This window comes from Diceros bicornis, chromosome 6 (genome assembly GCF_020826845.1).
Source record: "Diceros bicornis minor isolate mBicDic1 chromosome 6, mDicBic1.mat.cur, whole genome shotgun sequence".
In the NCBI taxonomy this organism is placed as follows: domain Eukaryota; kingdom Metazoa; phylum Chordata; class Mammalia; order Perissodactyla; family Rhinocerotidae; genus Diceros; species Diceros bicornis.
Window position 1 is genome coordinate 28,110,701 of NC_080745.1, and position 19,062 is coordinate 28,129,762.

General features: G+C 58.4%; 1 protein-coding gene across 4 annotated transcripts in view; it reads right to left on the reverse strand.

The window, feature by feature from the left end:
• The window catches only part of ZMIZ1 (zinc finger MIZ-type containing 1), a 237,203-nt gene that overhangs the window by 152,600 nt on the left and 65,541 nt on the right, over nt 1–19,062 (reverse strand). For all 4 annotated transcript variants that reach the window (XM_058543098.1, XM_058543100.1, XM_058543101.1 and 1 more), the window contains exon 3: nt 18,167–18,268. The gene's annotated coding sequence lies outside the window, so the exon portion shown is untranslated. The remainder of the gene's footprint in view (nt 1–18,166; nt 18,269–19,062) is intronic.

Below are 19,062 nucleotides of genomic sequence, written 5' to 3' on the forward strand. Positions count from 1 at the left end.
AGACACGGGGTGTGTAGATACAGCTGCCACCGAGGCAGGAAGAGGTCAGCGAATGGTGACTGTTAAAGTCTGGGGGAGGGGGCAATTGCTCAAGGTCACAAGGGGCCAAGTGGGGCCAGAACCATGGTCACGCGGGTGCCCACCCAAACCGGGTCTAGCCCGCCGCTGGCTAAACTGACCTGAACCGGCTCCCGCCACGCTGACCCCTCACCTGAGCTGCACGGGCGCCGTTCCTACCCCCATCTTACAGAGGGGCCGGACAGCTGCTGGTCCTGCAGGCCAGAGCCCGAGGGCCCCGTCCCCGGCCCTGCACAGGGCTGATGGCCTCAGACCTTGCTCTCAGGCTCTCTGGGGTGACACGGGTTGCCCCACCTCGGAGAAGGGAAGCCTTCCCTTACATGACCCTGGGAACAGGCCCCTCGTCCTCCTCTGGCGACCAGTGCTGGCTCCAGGAGCAAGGCAAATATTTACCCCGATGGTTATCCAAACCGGGCTGGCCACCCTGCCTCCCACATTCCTGGAATACATGTTTCCTGACCTCACTGAGCTGGGGGGTTGGGGGAGGAATCCAGACACCGGCAAGAGCCAGACCAAGGGTCCTGGGCCAAGGTGGAAGCCCAGGCCCACTGGCTAGAAGGAGAAAAGGCAGCTTCGACTGTCCCTCTAGCTACCCAACCACTAGGGGAGGCTCCAGGCTGATCTTACAGAGCAGGACGAGCCCTGACTCACCCTCAGGCCGCTGGGGGAGGGGGTGGACCGCCCAGCCTGCTGTGCTGGGGCAGGGGCTACATGGAGCTCCCCGGCACCAGGCCTCAGCTCCTCTGCTAATCTCACACACACACACACACACACACACACACACACACACACGCACGCGTGCACTAGCGTGTGCCCCTTGTGCCGCGGAGTGAGACTCAGCCTGCCACACCCATGGCAGATTCTCCCGCCTGCTAGGGTCCTTCCTCAACAGCCCCAGCATTGAGCCTCACTGCCTCACTCCATCCTCAGCACAGTCTTGTCGCCAGGTCCACTTTACAGATGAAGAAACTGTCCAGCAGACACCAGAAGTCACATAGCCGAAAGTGGTAGAACGTGCGAAAGTGGTAGAAACCGCACTTTCCACAGCTCTGCAGTACCGACTCGGCCCATCAGAACCCTGACCGTCCTTCGATGCCCAAAGGACCACCTCCTCCATGCTGTCTTCCCTGATAGCACCTCCCACCCCAAGTGATCTTGCCCTTCCCTGAAGGTCCATTTTGATGGCCTTCTCCTTGTATAATTGAAACTGGGGGCCCGTTCATATCTTCGGCTATGAGACCCTGTTGCACTCACTCCAGGCACAGCGGAGTTGAGCCTCAGGGCTCAGGCGGCCCTGAGTGCTCAGGGGAGGACTGAAATCCTGAGTCCTTTCACCGGAAAGCAGTGACTGCAATGGGCCATAAGAAACAGATAAGAAGGCAGACCTAGCAAGTTGGTTGTCTGGGGTCCTAGGAAACTCCTAGGCAGAGCTGCCTGAGAATGACGAGGAACCCTTGGTTCAATAATCCTTTCTGTCTTCACTTCCTCTGAGAATATTTCAAGCTATTGTGACAGCCTGTCCACGCCCAGGCCCAGGGAAGCCCCGCGTGTCCCGGCCCAGCCCCGCAGCTCCGCACTGCACGACCCTCGGCTTCCCGCCTCCCTCTCTCCTGCCTGGAATCTTCACCATCGGCTGGGGAAGAGCAGACTGGCAGGGTTCGGCTGACCTGCTGGGGACGCAGGAATGCCAGGCCAGGGAAATGTAGTCCTGGCAAGTTCGCTGCCAGGCCCTCAGGGGTGTCTCCAGGTGGGGAAAGCTCCAGCGGTCAGGAGATGCCCAGCGGAAACTCAGGGCCACACCCTGGCACCGTGGGGGACCCAGAGGGCAGGTGCTGGGGAAGGGGAGGGGCTCCCAGCACTGCCCTCTCCACCCACCTAACATCTCTAAGACTTGGTTTCTTCATTTTGAACATGGGGGCTATAAACTGACTTACAGGGGGTTGGTCCTTCATTTGTTTATTCATTCCATCCACCCATCCATCCATCCACCCACCCACCCACCCGTCCATCCATCCATCCATCCATCCATCCATCCATCTATTCATTCATCCATCCATTTCCTTCTTTCAACAACTAATGACAGCGCCTACAATCTGCCAGAGGAGGAAGAGAAGGAGAAGAAGAAAAGAGTTGGGGGTGAGTGGATGGGGAGAGAGAAGGCAGGGCCGAAGGCCAACAGTGCCCAGCTTCCCACAGGGTTCGCGCACTGTCTAATGCAAGGTGAGCGAGACACAGAAGGAGGTGGATAATTCTAGGACAGAGTGCTGGAGGGCATGCCCAGCTCAGCCTGGCAGCAAAATGCGGGTCAGGGGCATCATCCTCTTGGGCAGTCTCCCAGGCAGAGGGCCCCTCCTGGGCAAAGGCCCAGAGGCTTGGCAGGAGAAAAGCTCTGGGCTAAAGAGAGAATACAGGTGGCACAGTGAGCAGGAGACAGCTGCCTTCACGGGGCGGGGGCACAGGCATGGCACAGCTTACAGCCCCTCCAAGGCTTCACCCCACGCCCAGTCCTGAGCTGCTGTGTCTTAAGGACACACTGGAGTGGCATCTCCTCCAGAGAGCCTCTCAGAGCTGGAAGTCCTCACTCACTCAATCGCCCAGGCCCCAAGGGATGACACCAGCCCATCCTGCCTCTCAGGGGTGCTCCGGCTCATGGTGCTCATCCTTACCCCTTGGTGTTGGGCTTGTGCATAGGGCCAAATGAGACCAGAGGGAGAAATGGCCCTACCCAAGCTCACACAGCAATAAAGAGTGGCATCAGGATTCAAACTCAGGCCCTGGTCTGGGACTGGCTCCCCTTTCCTGTGAGTCTGCATGGGATTCCCACCCGAGAAAGGAGGAGGGAGCAGGAGGCTCACCTCCTCCTGGAAGCCTCCCCTGACTGCCCCAGTGAACACCTCCTAACAACCAGAGCCTTTGTTCTGGCTTATGGTCCACTCACACTGGAGGAAGAGGGATGGGTCTCCCCTCTCCCCAAGTCATCAAATGAACAACTTCTCTTCTAATCAAGGGGCGAGGGCACAACGTGGATTGATGGCGCACAGTGTGGCTCCAGGTTCTGACATACCAGATCTGGGGCCTCGGCTCTGCCACTTACTGAGCTGTGTGACGTTGGGCAAGAAACTTAGCCTCTCTGGGCCTCAGTTTCCTCATCTGCAAAATGGGGATACTAAGAGTCCCTACTCTTACAGAGCTGAAAGGACTTAACAAGATTATGCTCATACCGCACTTGCACGGGAAATGCTCAGTAAATAGGGACTGTCATTATTATCACTGGCTCAGGATTGTGCCAAGTGCAAACTTGGGGTCTGCCCAGAGGTGAAGGCACTGGACCCCTTATCACCGAGATGGAGAAAGACCCAGGACTCTGGGAAGATGAATCCTGGCGTCAGGCCCCTTCTGGAGCCGACTCAGGAGCATGCCCAATGGATCTGCTCCTCAGAGATGGGCTTCACAGGGCCCGCCTGCTCCCGGGAGAGGAGCCCCAATCCCTGTCCACTGAATGGCCAAGGTGCTGAGCACCGTCCAGGTGCAAGCTCTGTGCCAGGTACTCCCTTTTGCACCCACAGTTTCATCAGGCACCATGGGGTGGGCCTCACCTCCCACTCACCAGGGCCAGGGTCTTGCCCAGAGGGGTACCTGGCTGGAGTTGACCAAACCAGGGCCCGTGGCACCCACCTGGGCACTTGCCACTCCCAATGCCGAGGATCTAAACTGAAGTTTCTGCCGATGGTCCCCTCTTTGGGGCTTTGTCTCTCGTCTCTGCCCACTCTGCTTGGGGTGGCCTGACATCTGTCACCTGGTCCTGCACTGCCCATCTGAGGGCTTCCCTGGAGGAACACCCCTTATCCCCACCCCTGAGACACCCCCAATCCCAAATTCCCTGCAGCATCAACGGGGCCTGGCAGATGCTCTCAGAAGGGTCCTTGGATGTCCTGAGTCCAAGCCTGCCACCGACCAGAGGAGGGAACATAAGTCCAGAGAGGGACAAGCCAGGTGGGCCCAAGGCTGGGACAAGAACCCAGGTGAGCTCTGGTGCTGGAGGTTGGACTGAGGAGCTAAGGACTCCTGAGCAAGTCACCTGTCCCTCTAGGTCTCAGTTTCCCCATCTGGGGCTACACTGGCTGGAGGATTAGCTGAGCAGATGTCACACCCATGACTGGTGCAGGGCTGGACAGCACCATCAGCTGTCAGCTCCAGGGGGCAGCCTGGACTCCAGGCCCTGCGCTCCCTCCACTGGAGAAGGCAGGGGGAAGGTGGAGAGCTGAAGGGCACGGGTACTCCCAGTGGCAGGCAAACCGCCCGGCACCAAGTGTTCCTGATGACCCCCTTCCTGGGCCAGGGGCCAGCTCCCTGGCAGTCACACTCCCCAAACAGGCATCGCTATGGGATTCTGGCCACAGGTGGGCCAGGCCAGTCTGAAGGGATGGCCGAGGCCCAGATTTACAGTGCCAGACAGAGGAAAGTGCTGTTCTTGCTAGTGGGGGAGGCGGGGGTCCAGCAGGCGCACTAACGTCACCCAGGCCTGGATGCAATCCTGGTTCTGCTGCTCACAAGCCACGTGGCCTTAGCCAAATCCCTGCACCACCCCCTGCCTTAGTTTACTCAGTGGTGCAATGCAGAGGGAGAAGGGTGAACTGGGCTAAGTGTATGGCCCAACTCCCGGCCCTGGGAGAAGCCAGGCCACGGGAGCTCTTGCTGTTTGTAGGAAGCCAGCTCCTCCTCAAGGGCAGCCCCAGGGTGGTCTGCAGGGTTGCTGCTGGGAAGAAGGGGACTGAGGCTGTGTTAATCATTACACTGCACTCTGCAGCCTGTCCCAAGATGCTCCACTAATGGAGCCACCCAGGGAAGCGTGACCGTCCCCATGGGACCTTGCTAACACAGCGGCGGGTTCCAGTCCTGCCTTCACCACTTGCCCTCCCTGACCCGGACAAGCGCCTCCCTCTGCCCCAAAGTCTCCATCCTCCATCTGTAAAGTAGGAGGAGTGATGCTTGCCTGGTGCCTGGGGTTGCTGGAAGGACTCTAGGAGATGCAGGGTGTGGCCAGGCCTGGTAATGGGCTGTGAGGAGGTTCCCTGTTCTGTTCCATATGATGCCAGCCTAGGCTGATCCTGCCCTCCCAGGCAGCCCCAGGGCCCAGGCTTGTCTGAGCCATCACACACCCAGAGCGCATGCTGGGCACCCCCAGGAGGCATGGAGGATCTCCCCAGGTGCGTCCCAGCTGAGGCCATCAGGACCTGCCTGGGATGCCCCTCCTTCTCCCTTGACTCTGGGGTCACCCTGTCTTCCTTCAGAAAGAGGGGCTCCCTCAGCCCAGCAACTCGGTGGGATTCTTGGGGGAGCCACCTCCCACCTGCCCATCAATCTTTGGGACTGACAGGACCTGCCCTCTGGGACTGGACCCCTGGGCAGGCTAAAAGGAGGGGCGAAGGACAGCCCCCATGATGGGTGCCTTCTTCCTTTGCCCACAGCACCCAGCACAGAGCTTGCAGGTATAAGGAGTGCCCCCGGAATGTTTGCTGGATGAATGAATGAGCCACGATGGGAGGGTGGTGCGAAAACAGATTTAGATCAGAGAACACAGCAGCCGACACTCGCACAGTGCTTACCACATCCACGCCAGGCCCGGTTCTCACAGACACTGCCTACAGAGGTTAACCCACTTAGGCCCCACAGCGAGTCTATAAAGTGGTAATGTTATCCCCACTTCACAGATGAGGAAACCGAGGCTCAGAGACATGCAGTCACTTGCCCACAATGTTAGAAAGTGGCAGAGCTGCATTCAGTGCAGGGCCTGAGCTCCAGAATCCTCGCACTGGGCCACAGTGCTGCCTCCCGGGGAGGGTGGAGAGAGCAGCCCATCAGAGGCCATCCAGACCAGAGGTTCCCACCAGGGCTACAGGCCCTGCCCAGGGGTCTGCTTTAACTGGCCTGGGGTGGACTACCTTTCTAAGCTGCCCTGGAGACCACGTGCAGCAGGGGCTGAGAATCCCTGGCCAGGCCAACCCTCACTCTTCAATTGGGGAAACTGTGGCTTGGGGTGGGGAAGGGGACATGCCCAAGGTCTCCCTGTGAGTTGGGGGAGCCTGGGACTTGGAGTCGAGGTCCCCTGACTTCGCCGCCATGGGCGTTAAGCTCTTGGATACAGAGCACTGCCACCCCCGCAGAGCAGCCCATAGGCGCAGACACAGGCGGGAGACAGGCAGACAGGCACGGGGAGGCCACAACAGCATGCAGCCAGATGACACACAGGCCCAGCAATTCCTGATTCATGGCCACCCATCCTGTGACTCCACCCACCGCCAATGTCCCCACCCTGGCTCACACCCCACAACCCACTGCAGCCTCCAGAGTCCCCTCCCTTCAGGACCAGAGAGCCACAGAGGGAGGAAGGAGCAGTGGGGCCCCACCCAGGGCTGGGTGGGAAACCGAGACCACCCTGATCCAGGGGACTCCAGGACACGCAGAGGAAGAGGCATTAAGTGCTGACCCCTGCCCCTCCCAGCAGTGCCCCACACCCTCCCAGCCTGTGCTAACCATGTACCCAGTCTACAGGAGGAAAACTGAGGCCTGCCCAGCCCAGCTGGTGCTGACACTCACTTGGGCCAACTTCCTTAGCCATGTGACCCCTCTTCAATCAGAGCCCCACAGCTGGTTGACCCTGCCAGGCTTCCCTGCTGCCAGTTCCTCTCCCTGAGAATGCATCATTCCTCTGTCCAGGAACATTCAATGGCTCCCCATTGTCTACAAGGTCTAGTTCTAACTCTTCAGCCTCATATTCAAGGCTGACTTTGACCTATAACCTTTCCCTCCACATGTCCGGGCCTCCCTGCCTCTGCACTCCTGTCCACATTAATCCTGCTGCCAGGAATGCCTCTAGGAAGGAAATTAACACCCACTGAGGGGCTGCAGGGGGTCAGATACCGTTCCCAGAATCTCAAGGACTGTTCACAGCTCCCTGTCACACTGGCTCTGAGAGGCCCCTATGATAGACACAGATGCTTGAGGCTCAGAGGGGCTATGTGCCCAAGGCCACTGGAGGCTGAGATGTCACCACTCCCAAGGGGCTCGGGCTGGACCTACGGTCTTCATGTCGCTGACAAGCTTTCAGCTGGTCCATGAGCTCAGGGTAGCCCTGAGCCTGTCTTAACCCACCTGCTGTTAGGACGACTTGGGTCTGCACGCCTTGGCGTCCTGACCCTCCCTGTGGCCCCTTTGGGAAACTGCTGCTACTCCAGGCTGCGACCCCTGCTAATTCTGAGCTGGGCTTGGGCTGGGGGCCACCCGGCTTGGGGAGGCGGGTCAGGGGTCAGAACCAGCGCAGTCGCCAAGAGCACTGACTCTGGGGCCCGCTGCCGGGTTCAAGCCCATTGTAGCCACTGTGGACAGGTCGATTCCCCTCTCTGTGCCTCAGTTTCCTCCTCGGGAAACAGGGACTGTAGGAGCAGTGACCTCACGGAGTTGCTGTGACGGCAAACATGACTTTCCGGAGCTGAAGTATCAGAGCAGCACCTCCACAGAGCACTACTGCAGCATCTGCGGCTCTTAGGCCCATCACCCTGTTCCTCCCTGCACCTGAGGCTCAACATCACAGCCAAGGAGACCCAGAGGCCCCACGGCACCTCCCAGGAGGGAGGAGGATGATGCGGCGGTGGTGGGAGAACCTGCTCCTCAGCACTGCCCCTCCCCGGCTTCCGGCCCACAGCCGCCAACCTGGCCCACCTGCCTGAGCAGTGCACAGACCTGCCTGCTCCGTCTCCCAGCTCCGAGGAGAGAGGAGGGAGGGCTCCTTCCCGGCAGAGATACCCAGCTTTGCCCCTGTGTTGTCAGAGATGGGATGACCCAGAGAGGGGCCATGCCAGTGTCACTACCCCTATCCCCCACAGAGACACTGCAGCCACCCATGTCTCTCTCCCTGCTTGGGGCTCATCATAGGCAAAGTGCCTGGGTTCGGCTGGAGACAAAGATGTCTGGGATGCATGAGGAGGGATCTGGGGCAGTTAATCCCAAACCTGGCTGTCCTTATAGAATATAAATTCATCCTACCCCCAAACCCTTTATCCCATGGGATGCTCAGAGCGGGGCAGAGCTTCTTCCTCTCCCCTTTCTTCCTACAGATAAGGCCCAGAGTGGTTGAGTGACTCGCCCAAGTGTACCGGCAAGCTGGTGTAGATCCTAGACCAAAAAATCCAGTCTCTGGGCTCCCACTATGTCTCCTAGCCCTGCTACGAGGCTTCTCTTGCCAGGCCCCTAAAGGTGACTGACTGTCTGGGAGAAGATAAGTCATCAGCATGTGTGGGGTGAGGGATGGGCGTGGGTCCAGAGCTTCCACCGACGGGAGGCTCTGGGAGGGGTCAGAACAGGTCAGAGGCAGGGCAGCCCAAGAGCCTGAGGTCCAGCTTCCTTTCTCAAGAGGGTACGATTCCTGGCAGCAGCTCCCACGGGAAATAGTAGAAGCACCACCCGCGGGAAACACAGGGTTGGGGGGCGAAGGGGTGATGGGCAGGGTTTCCTGTTGGGTGGGTGACCTGTGTGGCTGTGGCCCTGGGGCCAGGCCAGGGCTGAGTTTCACCTCATCCCTGGCTCAGGCCCAGGCCACCCTGAGTCCCATCCTCCAGGCCTGCCCTGGCTTCCTGTCCCACTGGCCCCACCCAGCCCAGGAGAAAGGCTGGGCCCCGTGCAGGCCTCCTCAAAAGCGCCAAAGTTTTCTGGGGCAGGAGTGGCTGGCTGCCCTGGCCTGCTCAGTGACCTTTGGCCTCTGACCTCTAGACCCTCAGCTATTTGTTTTCCAGCAAGAGGCCTTGACAAAAGCACCACTGGGTTTTCTTCCTAGGAGCTCACAACTTCAAGCACAGCTGAGCAGGGGCTGTAAGAATCAGCCCCTCCCTGGGGACGGGATCACTGTCTTCCCCGACTCTGGCCAGGAGGGCAGAGTCACTTCCAAGGAGCCATGTCGAAGAGACCAGGACAACGGGAGAAGCTGAAGAGGGACGGATTTCAGGCCTCAAGGGCAGAACTTCCTAGTGGTCAAGGATGAGGGGCAGTATGGCACCTTCCACAGAAGGCGTGGCTTCCCAGCTGGGCAGTGCAGCCCCCACACTGGGGACAACGTGATGTCAAAACATAGGCGCAGCACCCAGAGTAAGACCCTTCACCCCACTCCCAGCTTGACCTGCCTGGGCCCTTAGAAGTGTCAGAAGTCTGGGTGGGATAGGAGCTCAGCCTAGAGGCTGCAGGGCCACATGGCCTCCAGGTGAACCCAACTCATTCCCTGTGCCTCCGGGGCAGGAGACTCACCGGACCACAGGAAGGGAGGTGGCAGGAGTGGAGAGGTTGGTGGCCTGGCCCAGTGAGGGGGAAGAGGTTTGAACAGAGGCCCTCAGACCCCGTCCCCACCCCTCCTGGTTTCCCAGGGCACAGGCTGTGGAAGGCCGCAGCGTCGCAGGTCTCTCTCAAGGCTGCTCGGCAAATGGGCCACTCAGATAGCAAAGAGGCCAGAGAGGCGAGGGCTCCGCCAGCCAGCCAGGGGCCTGCCTCGGACAGAGTGTTGGGGGGCGGTCATGGATGGGAGGTGGCGTGGGCCAGACTGGGGCCCTGGGATCGCCCCTGGGACGGACAGAGCTGGGATCCAGGTCTCCCGCCTTCACCGTGGGCAGCCCCAGGAGCTCACCAGGTCTGTGTGGGGCAGGTTGGTCTGCTCGCTGGGGCAGGAGTTGACTTTGGTCACACTCCAGCTGCCCAGCACAGGACACTGATGACTTGTCCACACTACTCCAATCAAACAGGCCCTGATAGGGCTGCCTGCGGGTCCAGCTTGATGCTCTGCCTGGAGGGAGCGAAGCTCGGGTGGGACTCGGTCAGGGAGGTGAAAGGCGTTAAGGTCTGTCGGCCTGGGGTGAGCAGGGTGGAAGAAAGAAGCCAGACTTCAGCCTGGTGGGCAGCCAGGGCACAAGTTACCAGGAAGAGTTACTGAGACGGCCATGGGGCAGTAATGAGTCTCCTGACCCTGGGGGCATGCAAGCCGAGGCCGGGGACATACAGGCCTAGGCGGCATTCTGGGACTCTAGCCTAGCAGCTTCATAACCACCCCTGCCCAGAATCCACATTCAGTCCTGGGTGGCAGGATGGCTGACCTGTGTCACCAGCTCGGCCACTGGCCACCCCACTTCCACTTCTTTTTTGGATAGGAGCTTTCCAGCTGTAACAGAATGGCCTTGAGCTCATGATCCCATGCGACCCTGCTAGGTTGCACACCCCCAAATTCTACCACAACAGAGACGAGGTCGGACAATGCTGTGTGTAGCCCTGATGTCAGCTCTCGGGCCCTCATCCCCGGCATCGGCTGGGCTTGGCTAACAGCCTATCCAGGGAAAGCATGCCTAAGCTTCCCCAGAACCCAGGGCACCCTGGGGGCCAGCTGCACCCTGATCCCCACCCAGTGGCTGCCTCTCTCCTGGACCCTCAGCCCACCCTGAGCCACTGCCTGATGCTGGCTTGGCAGTGAGCATTTCCAGAACTGGGAATGTGTCTTTTACTGAGCACAGGCCGGACACAGACTTGGCTGCCAGGAAATGTTTGTCAAGGGAAGGAGAGAGGAAAGGAGAGAGGGAAGGAAGGGGGACAAACAGACACATGGACGCAGGTGGGTTCTTAAAAGCACAGCGCCCAGAGGCCACCACCTCCAAAGGGCCCCAAAGGCCCTCCTTCTCCTCCAGGGCCCAGGGGACTGTGCCCTCTATTGCTAAGGCACACCGCGCAGGCCAGGTAATCCTGGAGGAAGGCCGAGGGGGGCCCTGCACCCTCTATCACTAAGGCACACCGTGTAAGCCAGGTAAACCTGGAGGAAGGCCAAGGGGGGCCCTGCACCCTCTATCGCTAAGGCACACCGTGTAAGCCAGGTAAACCTGGAGGAAGGCCGATGGGGGCCCCGCTCAGGCACATTCCGTGGCTGCCATTTCCTCCGGGGTTCTGCTGCCCAGTGGGCTCAGAGAAGGCCCCCAGATGTCCAGGGCTCAGGGCCTTTGCACTCTTCCCACATCTGCTCTGGAAGCCCTGCTCCAGCTCCCACCTCTCTGCAGGAAGGGGACCCTCGCCCCAGCTGCTTACTCCATGAAGGACTCAGCAACATCTCTCACCTTGCCCATTGTCCCCTGCCCAGCACTGGGGTTTCATCCTCCTGGAATGGCAGTGGGGGGTGACATGGCTGCCTTGTGACAAGAGCACAGTCTTTGTAACGAAAAGTGATTCTGCCCATCCAACAGGAGGAGAATATGTTACAGCTGTTGGGGTTCCACAGAGGTGCCAGAAGACCTGTGTTCTGACAATCCTACTCCCCGCCCACCCCAGGTCCTGGCACACAGTAGGTGCTTAACACCTATTTATTGAATTAATCAGTGGCCTGCTGGATGCATGTGGGAAGGCTTGACTTGGGCTCTCTTGTCGAGGGGCCAGGACTTAGTGGCACGTTTCAGGGGGCACCACAGACAATGGCTACGTCCACATGTGCCCTCTCTCTGGCTGGGGCTCTGCCTTTCGAGCTCCTCCTGGGACACAGGAGGCCTGCCCTCTCCGTTTCAGGGCTAGGGAGTGGTGTCTGTAGTCAGCAAGCCCAATACCTTTTCTTGACAGATGGAGGTGGGGGAGGTCCAGGGAGGACAAGGGAGCAGAAGCAGGGCCATTCCTGAGGCCAGGCCTCCCCACGCCAAATCCAGAGGCCCAACAATCCAAGAACTCCAGGACTTGGCTCAGGGCTGCCCTCTGCCCCCAGTGAGTCTTCTATCCACCGCTCATGCCAGTGTGTCCCCCTCCCCCATCCATGTCTCGGCCTCCTGGCTGTAGCCGGCCTGAACTGCTTACTTAGACAAACAGGGAAAGCGGCCACGTGACTGGCTAAGGTTTCCTGGATGAGGGACACACACACACACACACACAACACACACACACACACACACGGCCCCTCACGGTGGCTCAGGTGGTCATGCGGCCCAGCAGGGCAGGGACAGGGCCGGCTCAGGTTTCCGTGTCTCTGAAGGACGAGTGACCTGGCCTGCCTTTCTTCACCCAGAAGAATGCCTTCTCCAAACACTTGTTTTCTGCTTCCTGGACGTGCCAGGAACACGTTGGATGGGAAGAGCAGAGTCGGGGGAGGAAGCGGGGAGGAGGAGGGGGAGGAGCACGCGCCCGGCCAGGCCTCTGTCTGGTGTTTTCCTTCCTCCCTTCCCACCCAGAGGGCAGATGCCTGCTGGGAAACCATGGCCGGAGAATCCCCAAGCCCAGCGCTCCGCTGTGGGGCAGGAGGGGAGCCCAGGCTCCGGGAGGAGTCTCGGAGTGACAGACCTGTCAAGGCCTCGTATCCGGCAGTGGCATCCAGAGGATGAGAAAGGGAGGGAGAAAGGGGTGTCTAGTCTGACTCGGCAGGAGCGGCCCTGCCTTTGGTCTGTTGTTTGGGAAAGGTCTGTGGACCAGGGTCTTGAGGGCTCTTCCAGCTTTGGGGGGGGATCGCTGCCTCAGAGGGTCCCCAAGAATGGCAGCCTGTCCTCACAGGCCTGTCCTCACAGCCCTGAGACCAGCCCACTAAGGGAGAAAGAGGCCACATCTGTTGACAGGCAGGGCTGAGACCTGGCTCTGGGCGAGGGGGACCACCACTAGCTCTATGGGGGTCTGCGGCTGGCTTCCACCCTGCCCTGGCCTCAAGCCTGACCTCCACGACCCTAGCAGCACAGAAACCCACTGCAGAGGCACCTCAGAGAAACGAGCGGTGTGGCCGAGAGTTCTCAAATAAAAGCCAGTTCCAGCCAGGCCCCCTTGCTAAGCCCTTCTCCATATGTTATCTCACTGAATCCTCACAACCACACCATGAGGTAGGTAATGTTGTCACCCCACTTCACAGATGCGGGATTAGCAGCCCGAAGTCACACAGTTAGTAGGGGGTGAATTGGGGTCTGCACCCAGAGAGTCCACCTCCAGCGTCCATGTTCTTAACCAGTAGCCACCATTCCGGGGGCTGAGTCCCCAGTGCTGGGCTAGGCCCGTCCTCTACAAAGCTCATGACAAGGTTTCTGAGAGCCAGGCCCTGGGCTCTCCAGGGATGCATACCCGCCACCCCACCTCATCCTCCGTCTGTCCCAGGTGCCCGCAGAAGCAGCCCCTCCACACAGCTTCTGTGAAGGTCTCTAGGGTAGAAGCGAGGGGGAGATGAATGGGGGGGGACATGGGGAAGGGGAGAACATGGGGTACAAACAGGGACAGAAGGAGACAGAGAGCCCAGAGAGACCCAGAGTGCAGGTAGAGAGGGCACAGAACGACCCAGAAGGAACAGAAATAGAGTGAGAGCAAGAGAGAGAGGGAGTGATGGGGAAACAGAGAGCAGAAAGATGGGAGAGACGGCAACCAAGGCGGGGGGGGGGGGGGGGGGGGGGGGGGGGGGGGAGAAGAAGCAGCAAGCCAGGGGTGGGGGTGGGACACACAAAGCCAGACAGAGCAGAGGAAAATAGAAGGGGAAGGGGGAGCAGGTGAGAAAGGTGAGAAGAGGAGGCCGGCCCTGCCGGCCCCGCTGCCCTGCTGAAGGAAGAAGAAAGGAGGGGGGGGGGGGGCCGCTGCCCTGCCGAAGGAAGAAGAAAGGAGGGGAGCGGGGGGGGGGGGGGGGGGGGGCCGTGGGCCATGACCACAGGGAGGGGGCAGGGGTGGAGGGAGCAGGAGGAGGAGAAAGACAGAAAGGCAGACAGGGGGCCTGGGAGGGAGAAGGCCTCAGAAAACCGAGCGATGAGGGAAAGCAAACCCGCTCACCGAACATTAAATACCTAACAGGAGATGACAAACCAAATGGGAATTACTGCGGTAAAAACATAATTAGAAACTTGATTGAAGTTAAACAGAATTTACATAACACTGCAAATTAACTTTACACGGAAACTATTCACTGGGAAGGCAATGAAAAGGCATTTCATTAGTAATCTATATTTCAACAATAGGCACAATGGAGCCTTCTGATGGGGAACTGGGTGCCTTCAACGGGAGCCAGTGCCAAAGGCTGCTGGAGGACAGGAGGCGCGGGCGCTCCAAGAGGAAGTGGGCAGGGTCCAGGACGGGATCTGTGCACCTGCCAATTGGGGGTGAGGGTGGTGGACACAGTGGGCCAGATCTAATTCTGCTGCAGGTTTTGCCCTTGACTTGCTGTGTGGCCCTGGGCAAGTGTCTTACCTTCTCTGGGCCTGTTTCCTCCTCATCTGCAAAATGAGGAAGTTGGAGAGGTGGTTTACATGAAGGTGCCTGCGAGTTTGGATATTCTAGGAGTGCCCAGGAGGTGGTAGAGGGCAGCGGTAAGAGCGTGGGTTTGCAGTTCAGACGGACTGGGTTCCAAGCTCTGCTCTACCACTTATTAGCTGTGGCATCACGCAAGCTTCTTCCTCCCCCACCCTGGTTTATCCATCTATTCATGGAGGTCAGTCCACTCCCACCCGACGTCATCCAGCCAGTGGAAGGATTTAAGGAGAGATTGGGTAGGGACAGGCTTAGAGAAAAGTGAGTCTAAAGGCACAGGATTACTCATCCCATAGGCTTGGCACACTCGTTCGATTACCCGCAGCCTCCTGCCACCGACCTGCCACAGGGCTGTGCATCATCAGAGTGGCTTCCCATGGCTCCCCCAGTCCCCGAAGCAGAGTCAGAGGGCATCTCCCCGAGAAACACGGGGATCACCAAGTCCCTACCCAACTCCATCTTATTCTCAGCTGGGGGCAGTCTCCCGAGCCTTGGCCACATCCCAGTCACATCAGGCTGCATGTCCTTGGGCAGACGGGCTGCATGGTGCCCCGACAGCCCCCTGGCCGGCCACACGCTCTCCCCCCACCTCCCATCCAGTACCACGCTGAGAACCTGCCCAGCCTCAGTGCTCCTTCGGGGCCGTGGCTCCTCTCTGCAGCCGCCCCTGACCATTCTCTCTGCTGAGTGCTCAGTGTGAAACATCACAGACGCACATGGGTGGAGGCCCAACCCCCAACAGCACACACGCACCCACCAGAGGCAGAGTGCTCCTCTGCTCTAACTGTTGAGCCTGAGTGGCAGCTGTGACACGCACTCGTAGTCCAGAAGTTCCTATGTTTCTTTTAAGATAGGGGATGCAGGCAGTGCTTAGGGATTCAGTAGGAAGCTGTTGGGTGCCCTTCTCTCTGTGGGCAGCGCCTCGAGCCCTGTTTTCACACAAGTACCCCAGGCAAGGGGGAGGTCTCATGGGCCCAGGAGCCCCAAAGGGGAGGTGGGAGGGCAGGAGTAGGCGAGGCTTCTCAAATGAAAGTACAAAGTGAGTAGGCATCGGGGCAGGAGGCTCGGCTGAGGCCAGCGAGTGCCGGCCAGGGTGACAGGGAGGGCCCCCAGACATGGCCCCTCCACTGCCCAGACAGACACCCGTGGGCCCTGGCCTCTGTGTGGCCAGGAGTGGAGGGGAAGCTGCTCTGGTCCCTCTTCCCTCTCCAGCACCCCATCCACATAAGGCTTATTGACTGAGGCCTCCGAGCTTTTGTTATGCTGTTCCCTCTGCCCGGAGTGCCCTTTCCCTGCTGTGCCCAGAAAAATCTTCCTCGTCCATTGAGAGCCTGCCCTCAGTCCTCCTCCTCCCCCTTGGCTACACCTTCCCCTTTACTGCCCTCACCCTGTCTTCCCTCCCTCTCGGGGTGGATGCCCCATCACTCAGACTCAGGCTCCGATCTGCTCTATCTCCACTGGCTCCCGAGGTGACCTCGTCAGCCTCATGGCTTACAACACCGTCATACACGACAGCCCCCACATTTGCACCTCCAGTCGAGACCTCTCGCTGTCTCCCAGACTCACGGATCCAGCTGTCTGCTCAACCTTTCCACCTGGATGTCTCAAGGCATCTCAAACTTACGTCCAATACCTCGGCTTCCTCCAGCCCTCCCCCGGCGTCATCCCTGGCTGAGTAAATGACCACCTCTGTACTACCAGTGCCTCCTGTCCCAAACCCAAGCCTTCCTGGACTGTCCTCCCCTTCTCGCACTCTCCACCTCCAAGCCACCGACAAGCCTGTCTGCAAGGTCTTTGAAATACGTGCAGACTTTGATGGCTTCCCCTGCAGCCTCTCGTCCAGGCCACCACCACCCCCAGCTAGAGGTGAGCACCAGCTTCCCAGCCACCTCCCTGCTCCACTCTTCCCGCCTACACACGTGAGCCCTCCCAGATTGCTCTGATTTCCCTCCTGCCCCTCACTTCACTCCAGCCGCGCGGCTTCCCCGCCACTTCCTTAACACGCCAAGTGCACCCCAGCTCACCCCTCCTTGCATTCAGGTCTCTGTTCAAATGCTTTCTCGTCAGAGGCCTTCCTTGGCCATCCTTTGTCAGACAACACTTTACTCCACCCTGCAGACTCTGTTCCTTTACCCAGATTAATTTCCCTTCTTAAACTTAGCATCACTTGACATATTATATATTCACATTTTAGAAATTTATTGTCCACGTCTCCTCAGGAGAATGTAAGCACCACGAGGAAAGGGAGTTTTGTCTGTTTAATTTTCTGCTGTATCTCCAAACATCAAGCAGTTCCTGGCACGGAGACTTTCTCAATAAACATTTAGGGCATGAAGAAATGAATAATGCTGCTTCCTCTGGGAAGCCTTCCCTGAATGCCTACCTGCAGAACTAGCACGTGGTCCTTTCTCCCCTCCCCATGCAGTGACAGACACTACACAAGTCTTGAGCACTGAACTTATAGAACTGGGCCTCATTCTGGGATGATGTGTCTGCCTCCGTCGCAGATCGCACCATCTCAGGGCAGGGCTGGATCTGCTCCATTTTCCCAGCCCTTCATGCAGGCCTGGCCTGGTGCAAGAGTTAGTGAGTGTTTGATATGTGAAATAACGGGTAAATGGATGGTTGGATGAATGGGTGGATGGAGAGACGAGTAGACGGATGGATGAGTGATTAGAAGGATGGGTGGGGGCCAGCCCCATGGCTTAGCAGTTAAGTGCGCACGCTCCGCTACTGGTGGCCCGGGTTCGGATCCCGGGTGCGCACCGACGCACCGCTTCTCCAGACATGCTGAGGCCGTGTCCCACATACAGCAACTAGAAGGATGTGCAACTATGACATACAACTATCTACTGGGGCTTTGGGGAGAAAAAGGGAAAAAAAAAAAAAGGAGGAGGATTAGCAATAGATGTTAGCTCAGAGCCGGTGTTCCTCAGCAAAAAAGAGGAGGATTAGCATGGATGTTAGCTCAGGGCTGATCTTCCTCACAAAAAAAAAAAAAAAAGGAAGAAGGATGGTTGGGTGGGAGGACGGACAGATGGACAGATGGATAGGTGAGTGGATGGATGATGGGTGGATGGATGGATGGAGAGGTCCCACCACGGGCACACAATAAAGACAGGTGTCTGCTTGGGCTCAACAGCGGGACTTCCCTGGGGAGGATGGGCTGGACCAGTGCAGTGTAGTAAAAGTGTAGAAACTGATGTGGCAAATAGGATAAAGCCGAGCTGCTCTCGTTGGCTGGAGCTTGCTGTGGGACCCCTGGCAGGCCCACTACCTTCCGTGTGCCTTGGTATCATGGTCTAAAAATGAAGATAATAATTCTTGCCCAGAGCTGCCAGGGAGATCACTGCGGAGTTTCAAATACTGCCACCAAGGAGACCACTGCCACATCTCCAGTGAGACACATCTCGGGCCAGGTCCGCCTCAGAAAACCCTCTCCTCTCAAGCCCCGTCTGACTCTGCTGACCTTGTGACCCTAACGCTACATCCACAGGGGCTAGGACCCCTGGCTGTGCCCCCGGAGTTCAAACTGAGCTGGGCTGCTAACATGGCTTAACTGCAAATACAATCAGGCCCCACTGAGTCCCTGAATCCTTGAGGACTGGAGTTAAGTGGGGCACCCATTTCAGAGATGGACAAACTGAAGGCCAGAAGCATTTTGTGCTGGACACACACACGGAGTTAGAGGGACACCCAGTCAAGAAAAGGCTGACAATCCTTGGCTCTAGCCCCCCTGTCACCACCCGGCTGCCTGACCTCGCCCCAGCCAGGTTTCAGGTGAAGGCAGCAGTGTGGCCTGGGCATCAGGGAGTCGGGGGTCTGGGGTTACCTTTCTAGGTCTGGCAGCAGAGTGACGGACAGCGGCTCTTCTCCTCACAGCCCTCGAAGCATTGGTTTGACCCCAACAGGCCTCCTCCTCCTCCTCCTCGTCCTGGGTACACAGGGAGAGAGACAGGACACGTGTGTGAGCAGCCAGGGACTCAGACAGCAGTCCACTCCCTCCCATCTCTGTCCCCCATGCCGGGCTAATCTTGGCGCCCTCTTGGGCCACTTAAGCACGCCCGGGATGCCTGATTTATCAGAGCCGGCTGTCTTCCGTACCCTGCAACACTCCAGCAAGCCAGCCAACTCCTCCTAGTGGGATTTTTAAAAAATTTAAAACTCTATGTAAGTTCTGTTTCTTCTGGGGCTTGGGGGCTTTGTGTTGTCATCTTTTTCCTCCTGGTGAGAAAAGCAGAAAGCCATGGCCTTCCTGTGCAGCCCCCAGGCAGGGCGACAGAGAGAAGCTGTCGGGGGTATTTTTAGCTGGGCCTACTGGCCCTCGCAGCGTCCTCCTCTCCGAGCCGTGCCTGGCTGCGGGGAATTATCTCACACGGCCGGCCGGCAGCCACTTCCAAAGACACTCTTTGACCCCTGCCTGAATTCTTTCCTCATTATGAATTGCTCACCAGATCTGTGAGCAACCCTTGGAGCCATTTTATGAGCGAGCACCTCCTCACTCCCCCACCCCCGTGTCCCCTTCTGCGTGTAAGGCTGGATGTTTTGCTTAAAACTGACACAGGCGGCCCAGAAACAGAATTTAAAGCAGAGAAGAGCCCTGGTGATTATTCATTTTGTGTTCCCCAAACTTCAGGGCTTCTCCTATGCCCGTCACGATTCTTGGTCCCAGCTGAGTCCTATCTGGATGATGCTTAATTAATATTTACACTTACTTCATCTCACTGT